The sequence below is a fragment of the Coptis chinensis genome, chromosome 2 (genome assembly GCF_015680905.1).
Source record: "Coptis chinensis isolate HL-2020 chromosome 2, ASM1568090v1, whole genome shotgun sequence".
NCBI classification, from domain to species: domain Eukaryota; kingdom Viridiplantae; phylum Streptophyta; class Magnoliopsida; order Ranunculales; family Ranunculaceae; genus Coptis; species Coptis chinensis.
In genome coordinates this window covers 31,870,860-31,889,538 of record NC_141457.1, presented here as the reverse complement: position 1 = coordinate 31,889,538, position 18,679 = coordinate 31,870,860, and the positions used below count along the sequence as shown (strand labels likewise).

General features: G+C 38.0%; 1 pseudogene; it reads left to right on the top strand.

The window, feature by feature from the left end:
* The first annotated feature begins 1,523 nt into the window (after positions 1–1,523).
* On the top strand, positions 1,524–1,617 carry LOC147515805 (small nucleolar RNA R71; annotated as a pseudogene).
* Positions 1,618–18,679: the final 17,062 nt, after the last annotated feature.

Sequence of the window (18,679 nt, the reverse complement as noted above, 5' to 3'; positions counted from 1 at the left end):
AGCGGGAGTAAGTTAACACTAGCCCCCGTCTAATAATAACGCCGTCGTATAGGAATCTCCTAAGGTGCATTATGCGAGAGGGGCGACCGTGGTCCTTGTACTTAACAATTCCATTATGTTGGATAGAGTTGGGAATTGTTCTTTTAAAAAGGCGTCTTTTGGTATGTTGGTTTTACGCCTAGTAGTACACAACTCCTTAAGAAACTTAGCATGGTGTGGTAGCTTTTTAATAGTTTCGAGGAAGGGAAGGTTTATAGTTAGATTCTTGAAAACGTCCCTAATCTCCTCATAATTAGTATCCCTAGTTAACACGGCTAATTTTTGTGGAAACGGTGGTTTCTGTCTATATTTAGCAATGGTATCACCTGGATGTTTAACCGTGGCTTTCTGTTTCTTAGGTTGTGTTGTAACTGGTACCTCTATAGTGGTAGGCTCTTCAGTTTTGATTTCGGTATCTAGTAAAATAACAGGTGTAGGGGCTACTGGTGGGGTACCTATAGGCATAGTTACTTTGTTATCAACCACTCTGCCAGAACGGAGAGTGGTGATGGCCTTTAGCTCACCTACATTTTCATATTCATTACTAGTATTATCGGTTACCTCAAAAGCTGTATTTGTTGTTTTAGGATTAGGTATTTCGTGACCTGGAAACACACCTTTGGGTTGGGCTTTATCTTGAGCCAACTGTTGGGTTAAATTATTAACGGATTGTAGAAGCTGTTGGTTAGATTGAGCCATGGTTTGGAAAAGTTTTGGCTCACTTGTATGAAGGTGTCAAGACGATCGGTTTGTGTGGGTGTAGTAGTCACGGGTGGTGTGGATTTGGAACTATTTCACGTGAATTATTTATGGGTGGATTTTGATAATTATTATTTACTGGAACGATACCTCTATTACCATTATAATTATTATAACTACCTTGACTTTGTGCTTGACCTTGACGAGGTTGCACTTGGTTGTTATAATTATTAAAATTACCCCCGACCGTCCTTGTCGTGGTGGAACTTGGTTAAACCGCGTTGGCCTAACATATTGATTATTGTACCGGAGGTGTGGCGTGTTGGTTATTTCTCCACCCGAAGTTGGAATTTTGTCTCCAAGGCGTTAGGTTCACTATTAATGGAACAAGCTTGTTCATAGGCTATAGGACGATGGGAGTCGGGATGCTTCGGGGCTCCAAACAGAAACTACATGGATTTGAATTTACGTTCATGCGGGGATAGGCTTTTGTTGAACCAAAATGGCCTCTACCTTTTAGTGAGTGATTCGATTAAAGTTTTAAGCTCGGGATCGTGTTTAATTTCAAACATACCGGGCGCCTTTAATGTATTAGAAGAACTAAGGGGCGGTGGATATCGTCACTACCCCCAGTTGTTATTTCGCTTTTAGTTTGATCCTCTAAAAATTTATAAGCCTCCGAGGCTCCTTTGCTTAAGAAACTACCCCCATTCATTATGTCTAGGACTTCTTTATGGTGGTGTAGAAGTCCTTTGAAAAAGGCATGAACTAACGTGTCTTTCGCTAAGTTATGATGTGGACACTCTATAAGGAGATCGGTGAAACGATTCCAAGCCTCTGAAAATGTTTCATGAGGATTTTGTCGAAAGAAATGAATCTTGGAAAGCATCTCATCCGTCTTTAGGGGTGGGTAAAATGTTCCATAAACAATTTGAACAAATTTAGCCCACGAGTCCACGAGAATTAGCGCAGCGAGTTAACCAAGACGCCGCCTTTATCGGCTAAGGTGAAAGGGAATACCACGAGTTTAATTTGTTCCACCAACCATAGGATGGTGGAATGTTGTTAGGACTTGTTTAATCCCTAATGCGATGTGCCGATAAGGTTTTTCATGGTCTAATCCATGAAAAGCGGGTAACAAATTAAAATATTTGGGGATTCGGAAATCCCCAATCGGGGGTCCGCTAGAACGATGCAAGATTTGGGGCTATCGCTCAAGGTTTTGTAGAAGTCAGAGAGAGGAGTCTCTTCTTCGTCGGGCATTGTGTCAGGTGATGTGTGTGAAATAGTAGGTAGATGTGTAGTGGGTGGTATACTAGATAGACTTGTTTGTTGACGTTGTTGTGTAATTACGTTCGGTGTTTTTGTTCGACCAGACCTTAATCTCATACAAGGCTAAGACCAAATTTAACTAAACACATCAACACTCCAAACAATTCTGATATACTAGTATAAACCTCTAACAGGAGATGCGAGGTGTGGAAGAAAGGAATACCCGATTCAAGGTCCTTGCTTCACTTATGAATAGCGTCTTGTTTATGCGTGTTGTGTATATAACAAGTTAGAACACCGAAAAACTTAAAAATCGGTTCAAACAAACTGAAGAAATCCGGAAAATTTGGCTTAGAGGCGGTGGTCTCCCGTGTTCCAATAACTTAGCTGGTCGCTCGGTATGGGGAATGGTCGGCTTCGTGTTCAGCTATAGAGTAGCGAGTGCGCCTTTATAAGGCGATCGGCGCTAAGTGTAATTTTGTCGCGGAATTTTTCAACGCTGAAATGGATAACCACAGTATGAATCAAACAAGGGTGGCTGGGTGAAATGGGACTTTAAGAAAAGTACTTACACTACGAAAACAATGCGAAAGTGAAACTAAGACGGCAGCGGCGCCATTTGATAAAATATAAAAACTGATAGTTTACCTACGAAATGAACGATGAAACTCAAAACGTAAGTAAACTAAAACAATTTATGATGCTATATTTTATCAAAGATTCTACTCTCAATCCTATGAGATATAGTGGAGTAGAGTGATTCGTTCCACTCCTAGTCCTTCCAAGATTTGTGTTCTCTCACGATAAGTATTCTTAACTCTAAAGTCTAATGAGATTTTAAGTGCAACTACCCACAAGATGCAACTAGTCGATTATTAAAACAACTATGGGAATGCTACGTTGATTCTATGATAAGGAGTTAGAGGGGGATTGATTCCACCTTAACTTCGACTTAATCCTACTAACGATTTAATCGTCAGTAATCCAAATTGAATCGCTTGAGAACAATATGGTTACTCTTAATCCCTAATTACACATGGCATTCCTACCAATTCATAACTAGTATGTGAACGATTAAACCCATTATCATGGTGAACTAATCGTTTCTAGAGTGGAAAGGAATTATGACGACTCTACGATAATCGGAATCAAGCTTTCATCAAGGCTTCTCAACCCCCTCAATGGAGGTTTAGCCGAGAATCATCACGCTATCATTCCCAATGGAATTCAAACAAGACATGATATAAAGATTGAAACTTTGCTTGTTAAAACCCAATTTAAAACTACTAATGCAATAATTGAATTAAACTAATAATGACAAATAATTGAATCTAAGAATTGAACCTAAACAATTAATGGAAGTGAAACTAGATTATCAAGCACTAATTAACTTTATTTAACTAATGAATATCAATAACAATAATTAAAATCTAATTAATAATTAAGACATGATATCAACGAGAATTTAAACTAGATCTATAATGTAATGACAGGAAAACGAATTGAATAAGAATCTACTAATTTATTTATCTAATCAGTGAAGATCAATGATTTAAGAGTTTAATCTAAAACAAGAATTGAATTTGAAACTAAACTTAATTAAAAACAATCAAATCTTGATCTAGAAGCTATTCTAATGGCTACTTTCTATACTAAGCTACCTTTATTTTCTAACCTAACTATCTTCCATTAACAAAGAGCTAAGCTTTGGTTTTTATACTTTCAGATCCAAAAATTGTGCATGGGCTTGGAGCCATGTTTTGGGCCAGAGAATCAGGCCCAAAACCCAATTCTTTCAGTCCAGAAAGGCCTCTTCAGCTGCAGTTGGCTTCAACAGACTTTTCGTCCACTTCTGCTCCTCTGATTGGATCAAGGCTTAGACCATTGGAAAGCTCTTTCCGAGCCGGTCGTTTTGACATAAGGTAGGCCCCATTCCGAGGTCTGAGTCCAAAGATATGGCCTTCGGAAGTTCTCGCTACTTTGTTTTTTTACGCGCCCCGCGTCGACTTTTCAGCTTTTGACTGGGCTTTAGAAAGGCTTTGTCTTCTTGAAACTTGTCCTTTAATCACGGAACTCCTTAGTAACCGACCTTTGCTCCTTTATCTCGCTAAAGTAGCACATTTCTGCACATAATGGACTTTGAAGCCTGAAATGCATAAAAGCACGCAATCCGTGTTAACTCTTAATTATTACTCACATAATTGGTCTAATAGTATGACTGTTACAGGGTTAAAACTACAGTTTTTGGCTCTTATCAGTGACTAAGGGACTTTGAACTACAAACCTCCTCCTCTCCAACATTTGGATCTTTTAAAACCTGGCTTGGACTTGTATTCTTCATCTCTTGATTCCCTTTAATTAATAGCGCATTTTGTTTTTCAACCTCCCTCAACCGCTTCAACACTTCTTGAAGTGAAACTTATACTTCATTGTTTTATTCTTGATACCGCTTACTTGATGCAGCTCTTGTATTCCTTGTCTGTGATTGATTATCATTATCCGCTCGCTTGTTGTTTGCTCTTTTCTTTGGAGCCATTGCGATTCAATTTTCAATCCACTACTCACTCTTCTTTCACTCAAACTTAGAAGACAATATATTCGAAATCGAATAAGAAGAAACTTTAAAATTCTCTTGTTCTCGATGCACAAATGGTGTCAATGTGATGTCTAAGAACAATCTCTCTTAATTATTCCAAGATCACTCGAATTAATGCTCGTAATTAAAGATGAATGGTGGATATGTAATTTGAATGATTAAAGAAGATTGATTTTAGAGTTAAAAGACTTTATTCAATGAAGAAGTGATTACACACTCATGATCTAGCTCTCGATACTCACTCTATGTTTTTAGAAAATGAAAGTCATTCTCTCTCTTTTGATCATGTTTCCTTCTTGATCTTTTCTTTATATAGTGTCCCATCTCCAATCACTGATCAACGTGTGTCCATTGTCTTTCTCCTTCTTTTTCCGCTCAATACCTGCAAATGTTTGAAATAACCACGAAATATACCGAAATATTGACCTTTATGTAAATATCTCAAGCTTTGAAATATCAAATAAAATGCCTAGAGGCACCATATTTGCCCACTACAGATGGTATCTTGCTAATTAGTTTGCAGATCTAACTACACATACATGTACATAAGAAAAGGAATAATTGAAATGCATATGAAAAGGTCAATAGCATTTAAAAGCATTCAGGATTTGAAGCATACCTCCACAAACCAAGCTGATAACGTTAATGATTTCGCATTACAAAGTCCTCCAAGTAACTTTTTCACATTCATACTGAACTCTTTCTTCCAATCAAAACGAATCAAAACATCCTCTTCGGCAGCCTCAAAATAACTTTTTCGTACTTCCATGTAAATGTCTGCCTCGTCTAAAGATGAGAGATCCTTGATCGAATACTCATTTGATATATGATCTCTACACTTCAATGATTTGAGCATCGGTGTGTATATCCCAATTTTACAATTCTTCTCACGTAAACAATGATCTTCACATGAAAGAATCATATCTATTTCCAAGTGCTTTAGTTGAGTAGCAGTTATCACCAAACTATCTGTTTCATGAAGTCCACAGTTGCGTATACTTAGAGTATCAAGAACCGGACAACTCGACAAAAGCTCATGCATAAACTCGCTACCATTAAAGCAGAATGATCGAAGACACAACATTTTAAGACTAGGCAAATTCACTGAATATGGTAGTTGAACAAACACAGTGCGCTCACTTCCAAACATACCATAACTTTCCTATAGCTCAAGATCCAACTTCAATATCACCAATGATTTGCAAGTGAGAAGACATTCAGGTAACCAAAAGTTATTAGAACCGAATCGAATATGATCGAAGATAGAATTCTTGAACCTTACGTCGTAATGCAACATATATCCATGTATCACCAATTTCATAACGGTAAGCAAGACGCAACATGTGAATGTTTGATGAGTCCCGAAAAAACAAAACTTTGTTGACGAAGTCTATGAAATAGTCTGGGTATGTAAGGTTTGTTGTGAATTGAGGATATAGAAAATAGTTGAAAGTAAGAAAAGGGAGTGATGATGTCCAAAGTGACTTCCATTTCTTTTATAAAATGCTTGGACTACATTCCTCATTTCTAGGAACGAGAGTATGTGATGCAGAATGTGTTATGGTAAGTTGCTGATGATGTCTTCATTTCTTCTATTATTTTTCTTTTTCACCAACTTGGACTTTGTATAAATAGATTGTGATTTGCTTGCTTTCATTGTTTCTCTTGCCTGAAAATTGGACTCCCTATGTGAAACAAGGCGACGTTGGCATTGGTGCAATGCACATCACCTCATCAGTGTCAATTCTTGTTTATCTCGGATTTACGAGGCAGGCTTGTTGTATCTGGAACCAGAGTAGGCAAGTTTTCTGATGTTTTAGGGATGCCCCATGGCTAAGCCACTAACTAGTTAACCGCATAAACAGTGTTATAGAACGAATTAGGTCGAACCCGCAATCAAATGAAACCGATACATTTCAGCAATCTGAAACATTTGATATTAACTGACAACTCAAATATATATAATATATATATATATATATATATATATGAGGACGTCTAGAGTGCGTCGGGCGCACCCAAATTTCGCATGCGCAGGATTTTCAGCCACATATTTTGAAGGGTAAAACCGGAATAACCGGGTGAAAAAGTTTCAATTGGGTCACTAAGTGATAAATGATAAAATTTGAATAATTCTACTCAGGAATAAATGTTGAAATTCAAACCCAAGTAAAACTAAAAATTTTACGAATACTATATTTATAAAAGATTTCTACTCTCGAATCTATCGAAATAGAGTTGGAATAGAAGATTCGATCCACTCCTACTTCTTTAGCATTCAAAGTTTTCAATGACTATCAATCCTACCAAAGTCAACGAGAGTTTTACGAAGGGATTATACTACGATGTGAATTCTAAGAACAAGATACTAACTATGATGATTCAACTACGAAATGCTACGGAAAACTAAGGTTTGAATCTAGAATAAGAATTAGGGGGGAATTGAATCCACCTTGAATCCAACTTAATAAACTAGCATAGATTGCTATAATCCAATTCTTACGTTCTTACGGTAAGAATTGGTCGTTCTAATCCCTAATTATACATGACATCTCTACCAATTCATAACTAGCATGTGAGGAAGTCCAACCCATTCTCATGGCGAATCAACGACCTTCTAGAGTGGAATAGACTCTTACAACAATTCTACACTACATAGACTCTTACAACAATTCTACACTACAGAATCAAGTTTTCATCAAACCCATCTAATGGAGGTTTAACCTTGATTCATCAAACTATCATTTCCAATTGAATTAAAACTAGACATCATATAAATATTCTAACTTTACTAATTTAACTAATCAATAGATTCAAATCTAAATTAACAACTAAGAAATGAAATTGATAACTAAATAATTAAAACTAGATTATGATTAACTAATTAGCAATTGAAGACAACTAATTTATGAATTTAACAATACTAAAACTAAACAAGAATTGAATCAATAAACTAAATCGGAATTAAAGATGAATACTTTATTATAAAACTTAATGTGATTATAAATTAATCATTTACTTGTTCTAACTAATCTATTCCAAAGTAAAAACTAGATCTAAAACAATAATTGAAAACTAATTAATTGAATAAAACTCAAAACTAGATCTAGATTATTCTCTAATGGCTACCTTCTATCCTAAGATAATTGATACTTAAGAGCTAAGTCTTATGTGTGGAAATGGAGACCAGATCCAAATTTTCGTGCATGGGCTTAGGGTCCATGTTTTGGGTTGGAAAATCAAGCCCAAAGCCCAATTTCTTCAGTCCACAAAGCCCTTTTCAGCTGGCTTTGAATTCGATCAACAGGCTTTTCATCCATTTCATCTCTTCTGATTGGGTCAAGGTTTGGACCATTTGAAATCTCTTTCCGAGCTGGTCGTTTTGACATAAGGTACGCCCAAGTCCGAGGCCTAAGTTCAAAGATACGGTCTCCGGAAGTTCTGCTGACTTTTGTGTGCTGTTTCTGCCCGCGTTGACTCTGACTTTTCAGCTTCTGACCAGGCTTTAGAAAGGCTTTTTCTCCTTGAATCTTGGCCTTTAATCACAGAACTTCTTAGCAACCAACCCTTGCTCCTTTATATCGCCAAAGTGGCACATTTCTGCACATAATTGACTTCAATGCCTAAAGTACATAAAAACACGTAATTAGCATTAACTCTTATTTATTACCAGCATAATTGATCTAAAAGTATTATTGTTATGGGGTTAAAACTACAGTTTTGGGCTCTTATCAAACCACCCCCAAACAGCATTTTGCTTGTCCTCAAGTCAATATGAGAAATTAGCATAAGTGACCAAAAATGGAGTTCTAACTAATCTCGTTTCGCCGAGTGTGATTGCATTTACCATATGCAATATGGCCTTAAAGCACTAGGAATTCCCTAGTGGACGAGTTATAGCCTCATGAGAGTTTTCTAGTAAAGGTACTCACAAACTTCATCAATACTACAACGACTCAGAAATAAAACTATTGTTTCCTTATCTATGTCTCAATTATCTATACATCTCACTAGCAATGAATACAGAATAATCAAGTCGAAACCTAAGCTAATATATGCATAATAATCAATCATCTACGAATAAACATATATACAATGAGTAATACTATGAGATGAACTAGCAGGTCTGTTTATGAAAACTCAGAATAATGTCTTTAAGTAGGTCCTCACATAAATGTCAAGACAAAAATCACTCTAATTTTTCCGCTCAAGTTTCGCTACTCCAGTGTCCAGTGGGCACACTTTACCTTACAAACTCAATGACACACAAGGAAGCCGGAGTCGATCAAACACATCTACCACTTACTATCACACTAACCTATTCCTAATTGAGCTAGATGTCTTTATTAGGTGTTGCACGGATTAGGAGATGGTTTAAGAAGGAAGGAAATGGATATTCAAAAAGGACAAGTCTGAGATAATAGAGGCTTCATATTATGTAACTAGAGAAACCCTTATTCTTTACTTTTGCTTCTACACTTTGTTTCCATCCTTAGCCATATTTTTTTTTTCTTTTTCTTTGGCTTTTGACTTCTTGATTCTATTTTTGGTGTTCTAACTCTTTATTTTCTTTTATTATTTTTTTATTTGGATGGAAACTTACTTTTCTCATATGAAGCGACTAACGAATTTTTGATTTCAAAGGTTCTTCTCTTTTCTATTCTTCATCTCTATTCTCAGACTTATTCAAAGAATTGGGTAGGTTTTTTTTTTTTTTTTTTTTTTTTTTTTTTTTTGTAACAGGGTAAATGATTTGTGGTTTATGAAAGGCTAAAGAAAGGCTCAGAGGGGCGACTAGCGGAAAATAATTCATAGGTTTAAATTTCTGGCTATATCGATCAAAAGAGGGCCTAAATTCTCGCTTAGGATATGGTATATTAATCAAGCAAGTGGACGTGTGATTTCTATATCCGGATTTTACTTCTCCCATGTGTCATTTCTCAAATGTTCACTCATATAAGGCTTTAAGCTATATTCTCACAAGATTTGTAGAATAAGTACTCCAGCCTAGATTTCAGAAACTTATTGCCAACAATCATAGATACTCATGTAACATATTTATAGATAGATGCAAGGATTATTACCTACATATTAGCCTAAGTTTCTAAAAACTATTCTAATGCAAAAGCTACGTGAGATTTCTAGATTATCAAGGGCCTAGAGAAGGAAAACAATACAAATATTCCTAAGTGTACATCATAAACCTTTTATTAATATTTTTAAAATTTTTTATTTTTTTTTAACTAGAAAACAAGTGCATACTGTACATATCTATATCCTAACAAATGCCTTAATTACACGTGTTTCTATGCCCCCCCCCCCCAAACAAGAAGCATGCTTTATCCTCAAAGTATTTAAATGAATATGATAGATAAATATCTTGGAAACACGTGAAATTCTGAAACATCTGTAAAACAAGGTTAAACATACTAATATAGAAAAGAGAAGATGACGCAACTCTATAAGAGTTCCACCCGTTATGGGGTAAATGAGAAATAAATTGCTTAGGACATAAGCAGACACTAACTGAAATAAAAACTAACCTTAACTCCCGTTTCAGCATTTTCCTCCTCATCTCCCTCTCCAAAGAGAGGAGGTTCCTTCGCATCCTGGCATGCCATGATAACTTGTCACGCCCGCCGCCGTGTGTCGTCAACTTGTGCTAACCAGTCTAGTGTTACTATGTCTGATGGGGTGTAAGGAGCAACCAAATGAGGTTGCACCTGCCATCCAGACCAAGTCATTACTCGAAATGAGCGAACCACCCAATTGGTGGGTCTCATTACTTCAACCCTTTTCCAATCCGTGAACTGGGTACAGAATTCAGGTAGACAACTGAGCATGATGCGGCAAACCAAAACAGGCATAAGATGATACTTATGTCGCATGCCTTGGGCTCTCTTAAGACTAGCCACTAATACTCGGGGAATGCCATATCGGCGACGTCCCTCAGCTAAAGCAAGGAAAACATCACCAGCGGTACTATTTGCAGAAGTAAACTGCCAATCCCCTAAAATATTCATCAAGATTAATAACATAGTGGTGCCTAAATTTAGGGACAGGCTACCAAGGGCTATGTTATAACGTCCTTGGTCCATTATACGAAATACCCCTCCCCCATAATACTCATGGAAATATATATAGTCATAGAGGTATGCATTATCGGTCATATATCCCCATGTGTGAATAGGATCAGGTATTGGTATTCCTGAAACTAATGTTACCACATACTTATTGAATTTTAGTGGTTTGTCATCAACCGTGACGGAGAATTCTTGTTCTCCATCCTGGTTACAATAGAACTTAACATTATTGTAAAAAAATTCAGTAAGCTTAGGTGAATACGAGTCGTCTTCACTTACTAGAAGATGCCTCCATCCGAACTGCACGATCCTTTCGTGAAACCAATGTCCATAAGTCTCGCTCCCCAACAAGTGTTCAGAAGACTGCTCTGGTATTACTATAGGAGAAGTCATCCCAAAACTACTCTCTAGAATAGCTGCAATGATCATGGAACAACCCATAAAAAATTGGATTTTTTTTTGCCCACGGGGTTCTGGGCGCGGGGTGCGCTCAACCTATGCCTGGGTAGGGCGCGGGGTGCGCCTTGCTGATTTTTCGAGTTCCAGGCACTTGGGCGCAGGGAGCTTCACCGTTTGCTGGGATGGGCGCTGGTCGGCTTAGGATGAAAATTCGAATTGAAATAAGATTGTGGGCGCAAGTCACGCTCAACTCTGGGCTTGGTAGGTGGTCGTGCTCGATGAAATTCGGCTCCGCGGTTTGCCTATGCAGGTAGCGCTCCATCAGGCGAAAGCCGAAAGCTCCATTGCCGAAGTTGCTAAAATAGAGAAGAAAAATGGGAAACGTGGGATTGAAAGGTGAGAGATGGAAGTGAGGTGTAGTGTGGGTTGTGATTGTAGAATGAATGAAGTTTTTATAGGTTTTAAGTTGCTAAAACGAATCGGGAAGATGCCAAAAAGCTTTAAGGCAATCGCCGAAAACAAAAAAATTTCCCAAACCGAAAACGGAAACAACTCACATTCTTGATTCTAAAACAACCCTAATATATTTTAGATTGAATTTAGGATAGAAACTGCCTAACTTATCGAGATTTCATCCTACCACAATATCTATTCATAGCCATGCCCATATCGGCAATATTCTCAACCCTCACTCTAACACAAATTCTAAACTGGAGGATCATATCACAGATCATCCTAGAGTAAATAATACCACCCCTAAACAATTCGGGAAGGTGGGATTAATGATAAAAACAATGCACAATTTGAAAAGAACCATATTATATTAAAACTAAAATTCAAACAACATTTAACAACCAATTTCAAATTTAACTACGAAATTCATAAATTAACATCCGAACTAAATAAAAAGCAAATACAAAATAACATCAACTCATAATATTCCTAAACCACTCGCTGCTGGTAGTGGAAGCCACATGGGAAAGTGATGGCTCCTGAGCTCCTGATAGGCCAGAGCCATCCGTCCTACGGTGATGACGCTCGTGCCTCACAAACTGCTCCTCATAAGAAGCACCCCCCTGGGGTGGAAAGCGTGCAAGCATATCATCTCGGAACTTGCACTGAGCTTCCATCTCGGCCCTCGTCTGTTCCCCTTCGCTCATCCCGCACGGGCACGAAGTCTCAAAGTTATGATGCATGGTAGCCTGCCGAGTCCGAAGGTCTTCGCAAATAGTATTGAGAGAACGCATGCCACGATGAATCATAGTCATGCATTCTGCATCCGACCTACACCTCTCCAAGCCATCGACATCAAAACATGCCATGTTCTCCTCATCCTCCGAGTCATCCTCTTCAACTACCCTCTCTTCAGGCAACCTCCAAACTTTTTGGATACACTCCGTATAAATATGAGGATTTCGGTGCTCTTTCAGGCAAATCCTATCAGACGTCGGAGTCACTCTCAAGGTCATCATGATCTTCGTTATCAAACAGGGAGAGGTGCAATACTCTTCCCAACTCCCCTAATCATGTTACTAAAGAACTCCAAAATATAGAATTCATACTTCTACTCCTGGAGTATCCATAGAACGTGAAGGCAGTTCAGACCGATGTCGCTGACTTTCTCCTTTCTTTTGGCATTCCTACCAATCCATTGAGCTACAACCAGCTGGTTGGTTCTGAGAGACGACTGGCGAACACAATGCGAGCTCGCATTGTAGTTCCCTTCCGAAACAGTCGCATTCATCAAAGGCTCGACCCCAGTAAATTGGGAATCCTATAATGTGGCATCGAGATGGCGTCTAGGCGGAATGCCTAAAATCTCAGCCAACAACCCAGTAGATACTTCTCTCCTCCTCCCAGCCATCTTAACAAAAATTTTATTCCCATCCAACTCCCTCGTCCTATAAAATTGTCGGACCAAATCTTCATGGTAAAAATTGTCTATTAAGTACCACATGCCACTCCAATCTCTCCTAACCATCTCATCACCGTAAAATGGTGTGAAGTGGTCGGCAGTAAATGCGTGCTCTGGCAAAATCCTACTTCTTTGAGCCATTGATATTTTAGAATGATTTGGGGGTTTAAATGGAATGTAGGGATGGAGTTTGAGACTCCCTCACTAACAAAACAATGGTGGGGGCACGGTGGTGGCGCGGCAGTTCCAATTTCTTTGAGTTTTGGGTGGTTTTCGGTGGTGGAAATTGCTGGAATTGGTGGAGGAATGTTTTGGAGAAGATTTGAAGTTGAAATTGTATTGTGGGCATGGGTGTATTGAGGTTTCTTTTTATTTTTATTTTTTATGTTAGGGTTTGAAGTTGTTAATGGCGGAAGTGGGAAGATGAAGAAGAAGAATGCGATGCGTTCTTGGGTTGTACTGTGGGCTTAGGCCCAAGCCCAATTCGATCCCAAAAAAAAATTCAATTTTTAGCACAACTTCAAACTAAAATTGCCGCTTCGTTACCGGTCTAATTTTTGCGAATGAGATATGAAAATGATCAAGAGAGAATTTCAATCCAATGAACCATAAAACACTCTATTCCAACCATGGATGCAATATGAAAAACACCTAAAAGTGCGTGCATGACGTAAGTTATGCGAACGAATGAACTCTAATTTCATAGATAATGTCAACCCGAATTGAAATATAATTAAACGGCCTAAACAACACAACTGGAAATTTGAACAATCCAGGATGGAAACGAACACCCCAACAAATTTTAGACACAGAGTTTAGAAAATTTGTTTTAAAAGTGGTTCTTTTAAAGTCAGATTCCCGAGACTTCCTAAATTACTACGTTTGTGATTTTAACAATTTTTATTTTTTTTATGAAAAATATTTAATATAAGAAAAACAAGAAAACAATAATTGCATAATTCACACCATAGAGGAACATGACTCAAAATCCGAGAAAACGTGAATTATGTTTAGCATGGACTTAGGATCCGGTACTTACAGCCACACACTCCATAGGGAGGGCCCGGTTACCTGAATGGTGCACTTACCAATATATAGAAATGAAAGGAAGTACACCAATGAAAAGGTCAGTCCGCATAGATAGGGTCCTGTAAAAGGACTTCCTCTACATCAGGGGACAAAAGCTCATGGAAATGTTTTAACCGTTGGCCATTGACTTGAAAGGTACTGTTGTCCATGGTATTTACCAAGGTGATTGCCCCGTCAGTAACTAGAAAAGGACCAGACCAACGGGTTTTTCATTTCCCTAGAAAAATATATAGATGGGAGTTGTAAAGTAAGACCTTTTGACCTACCACAAACTCTTTGTGCAAGATTTGCTTATCATGAATACATTTCATGTTAGCTTTATAATCCTTCGCAAGATCATAAGAATCGCTATGGATTTCTTCAAGCTCATTCAATTGCAACTTGCGCTTGACACCCGCCTCATCAAAATTGAAGTTAAGGCTTTTTATCGCCCACATAGCGTCGTGCTCCAATTGAACGGGCAAATGACAAGATTTCCTAAATACAAGTCTAAAGAGAGACATACCTATAGGAGTTTTGAAAGAAGTCCTATATGCCCATAAGGCATCAGATAGACGCTTTGACCAGTCTTTCCTATCAGGATTTGCAGTTGTTTCTAATATCTTTTTGATTTCCCTATTAGAAACTTCTACTTATCCGCTAGTTTGTGGATGATATGGAGTTGCTACTTTACGTGTAACTCCATACTTTTTCATTAAGAGATGCAAAGAACTGTTGCAAAATGTGTTCCACCATCACTAATGATGGCTTTGGGAATGCCAAATCGACAGAAAATATACTCTTTAACAAAAAACACAACTGTCTTATGGTCCTTGTTACGGTAAGCCATGGCCTCTATCCATTTAGACACATAGTCCACGACAACTAGAATATAAATGAAACCGTGGAAAACTGGAAAGGGACCCATGAAATCAATGCCCCATACGTCAAAAATTTCTACCACCATGATTGGATTTAATGGCAACATATTACGCTTCGTGATTCGCCCAAGTTGTTGGCAACAAATGCACATCTTGCAATGCACTTGGGCATCTTTAAAGAGAGTAGGCCAATAAAACCCACATTGAAGAATTTTAGTAGCTGTTTTCATACCATTAAAATGGCCACCACACTCTTTGTCATGGCAGAATGAGAGAACCTTATTATATTCCCATTGGGGAATACAACAATGAATAATCTGATCCGCACAATACTGGAAAAGGTAGGGCTCATCCCAGTAGAATAGCTTAACTCTGGCCAAGAACTTTTTACGTTCATTTCTTGACCAATCATAAGGAATAACATCAGACGCTAAATAATTCACAATGTCAGCATACCATGGTGCATAAAAAATAACATACGGATGCTCATTAGGAAAAGAGTCTGGTATCGACTCAAAATCACTATCATCGTCGTTTGTAAGTCTAGATAAGTGGTCGGCAACTACGTTTTCGACCCCTCGTTTGTTCTTTATTTCTAATGTGAATTCTTGCAGAAGAAGAACCCATCGGATTAATCTCTGCTTAGCATCCTTCTTTGCGAGAAGGTACCTAAGGGCTGCATGGTCTGTGTAAACTAGAGTTTTAGAACCAACCAAATAAGGACGAAACTTATCTAAAGCATAAACGACATCTAATAATTTTTTTTCAGTAGTTGTATAATTCTTTTGAGCATCGTTTAGAGTTTTACTAGCATAATAAATAACAGTGGATTTATTATCTAGTTTCTGTCCCAAAACAGCACCAACTGTATATCACTAGCATCACACATGACTTTGAATGATTTAGACCAATCGGGAGGCTGTATAATGGGTGCAGAAGTTAAGGTGGCTTTTAAAGTTTCAAAAGCCTGCTTACAGTTAAAATTAAAATCAAAGATGGCATCCTTTAAAAGCTGATTAGTTAATGGCCTAGCTATTTTCGAAAAATCTTTGATAAAGCGCCTATAAAAACCTGCATAGCCTAGAAAGGCTCTAATATCACGGACAGTCCGTGGTATAGGTAGAGTCGCTATCTTATCTAGTTTGACCTTATCTACTTTGATGCCATCACTAGATACTATATGACCTAGTACTATGCCTTTTTTCACCATGAAATGACATTTTTCTCAATTTAAAACTAGACTCTTCTCTTCACACCGAGTCAAAACCTTAGACAGGTTAGACAGGCAGTCAGTGAAAGGGTCTCCATAGATAGAAAAATCATCCATGAATAATTCCATGAAACGCTCTACCATGTCACTAAATATATGAAGCATACACCGCTGGAAGATACCAGGAGCATTACAAAGGCCAAAAGGCATTCGTTTATAGGCGTATGTTCCAAAAGAACATGTGAAGGCAGTCTTTTCTTGGTCATCTATATCAATAATAATTTGGAAATAGCCAAAGTAGCCATCCAAAAAGCAATAAAAAACATGACCGGCTAGACGTTCAAGTATCTGATCTATAAAGGGTAAAGGAAAATGATCCTTTCGTATCATAGCATTTAAACGTCTGTAATCAATACAGATCCTCCATTTCATAGGACCATGTGTGGCAACATATTCACCCTTGGCATTATGTACCATGGTAATCCCTGATTTCTTAGGAACTACATGAATGGGACTTACCCATTCGCTATCAGAGATTGGGTATATGATACCCGCATCGAGTAACCGTAAGACCTCTTCCCTGACCACCTCTTTCATGGCAAGGTTCAAGCGACGCTGAGGTTCGCGAGAAGTCCTTGCGTTATCCTCCAAATGGGTACGATGAGTGCATACATTAGGGTTAATTCCCTTAATGTTGGCTAGGGACCAACCAATCGTAGAACGATGTTCCCTAATCACACTGATCAACTGTGTCTCTTCCTCCTTAGATAACAGAGAAGATATAATTACCGGGTGACTATCGTCCGGATCAAGTTGAATATACTTTAACTCAGGAGGAAGAAGTTTACGCACTGGGGTGGAAGGAATATCGATAAATGCTTCTGGAGGGTCCTCATCTTGAGTAATGAATACTTCCTTAGGCAGCAGGTCTTCAAACTCTGTATATGGAGCAACCGAAGGGTCTACGATTTGTGTAAACTCGAAGATGGTGTTGAGTTCCTCTACGTAGGAGTCATTGACAAAATCTGAACTTCCAAAAGAAAGGAATTTATGCATATGGTTTTCTGGAAATGTGTTATTAAAGTAATCTTGAGCTAAGCTCTAGATCATGCTAACCTTTCCATCTATAGACGAATTTGGTAATTGTTTTATCATTTTAAAAACATTTACCTCAACCGAAAGATGGCCAAAAGACAAGGAAATCGAACCATCGAGGCAGTTTATAAACGCGTTGGCAGTCGCCAAGAAGGGATGCCTTAAAATGATCAGAACAGAGTCGTTAGCGACTTATGTATCGAGGATAACAAAATCAGCAGGATAGTAGAAATCCTGGACCTTAACAAGCATGTTTTCAACCACACCCTTAGAGTACTTAATAGATCGATCCGCTAATTACAACATTATTTTAGTAGGTTGCATCTCTTGTAGACCTATTTGTTTGTATAGATAATATGGGAGTAAGTTAATACTCACCCCTAGGTCTAGTAAAGGGGTCGTCGTGTGGGAATCTCCTAAGGTGCATTGTACAATGGGACGACTAGGGTCCTTGTACTTAACGATTCCATTGTCTTCCGTTAAAGTTGGAAACTATTCAGTTTAAAAGGCGTCTTTAGGAATATTTGTCTTACGCCTTTTAGTGCACAACTCTTTGAGAAACTTAGCATGGTGAGGTAATTTTTTAATTGCATCCAGAAAAGGTAAGTTTATCGTTAGATTTTTAAAAACTTTTCTAATCTCGTCAAAGTTTGTATCCCTGTTTAACATAGATAATTTCTAGGGAAACGGTGGTTTCTCTCTATATTTAGCGTATGGATCAACTGGATGTCTAACATTTGCTTTTTGTTTCTTAGGTTGTGGTTTAACTGGTACCTCTACAGGGGTAGGCTCTTCAATTTCTATTACAGTATCTAGTTCAATCTCCGGTGTATGGACAACTGGAGGGGTAACTATAGGCATAGTTACTTTGTTATCAACCGCTCTCCCAGAATGGAGAGTGGTGATGGCATTTAGATCACCTACGTTTGCATTTTCCGTACTAGTATTACCATTCACCTCAAAGGCTGTGTTTGTTGTTTTAGGATTAGTTATCGCTTGACCTGGAAACACATTTTTGGGTTGTACTTTCTTTTGAGCTAACTGCTGTAAGGAAAGTTGGATGGCTTGTAAAATTTGTTGTTGAGATTATATAAAGGTATCAAAATGATCCGGTTGTGGAGTAGTATTTGCTACTGGTTGTGTGACAGGAACTATGTCACGTTGATTATTAATTGGTGGATTTTGATAGTTATTATTATTAACCAGAACGATACCTCTATTAGCATTATAATTATTATTGTTATAATTATTATAATTACCCTGACCTTGTCCTTGTCGTGGTTAAGCTTGGTTGTTATAAATATAATTACCCTGACCTTGTCCTTGACTTTGTCGTGGTAGGCCTTGGTTATAATTGTTTGCTGGCCTAACATTTTGATTATTAAACCCTATAGGTGTTACTTATTGATTATTTCTCCAACT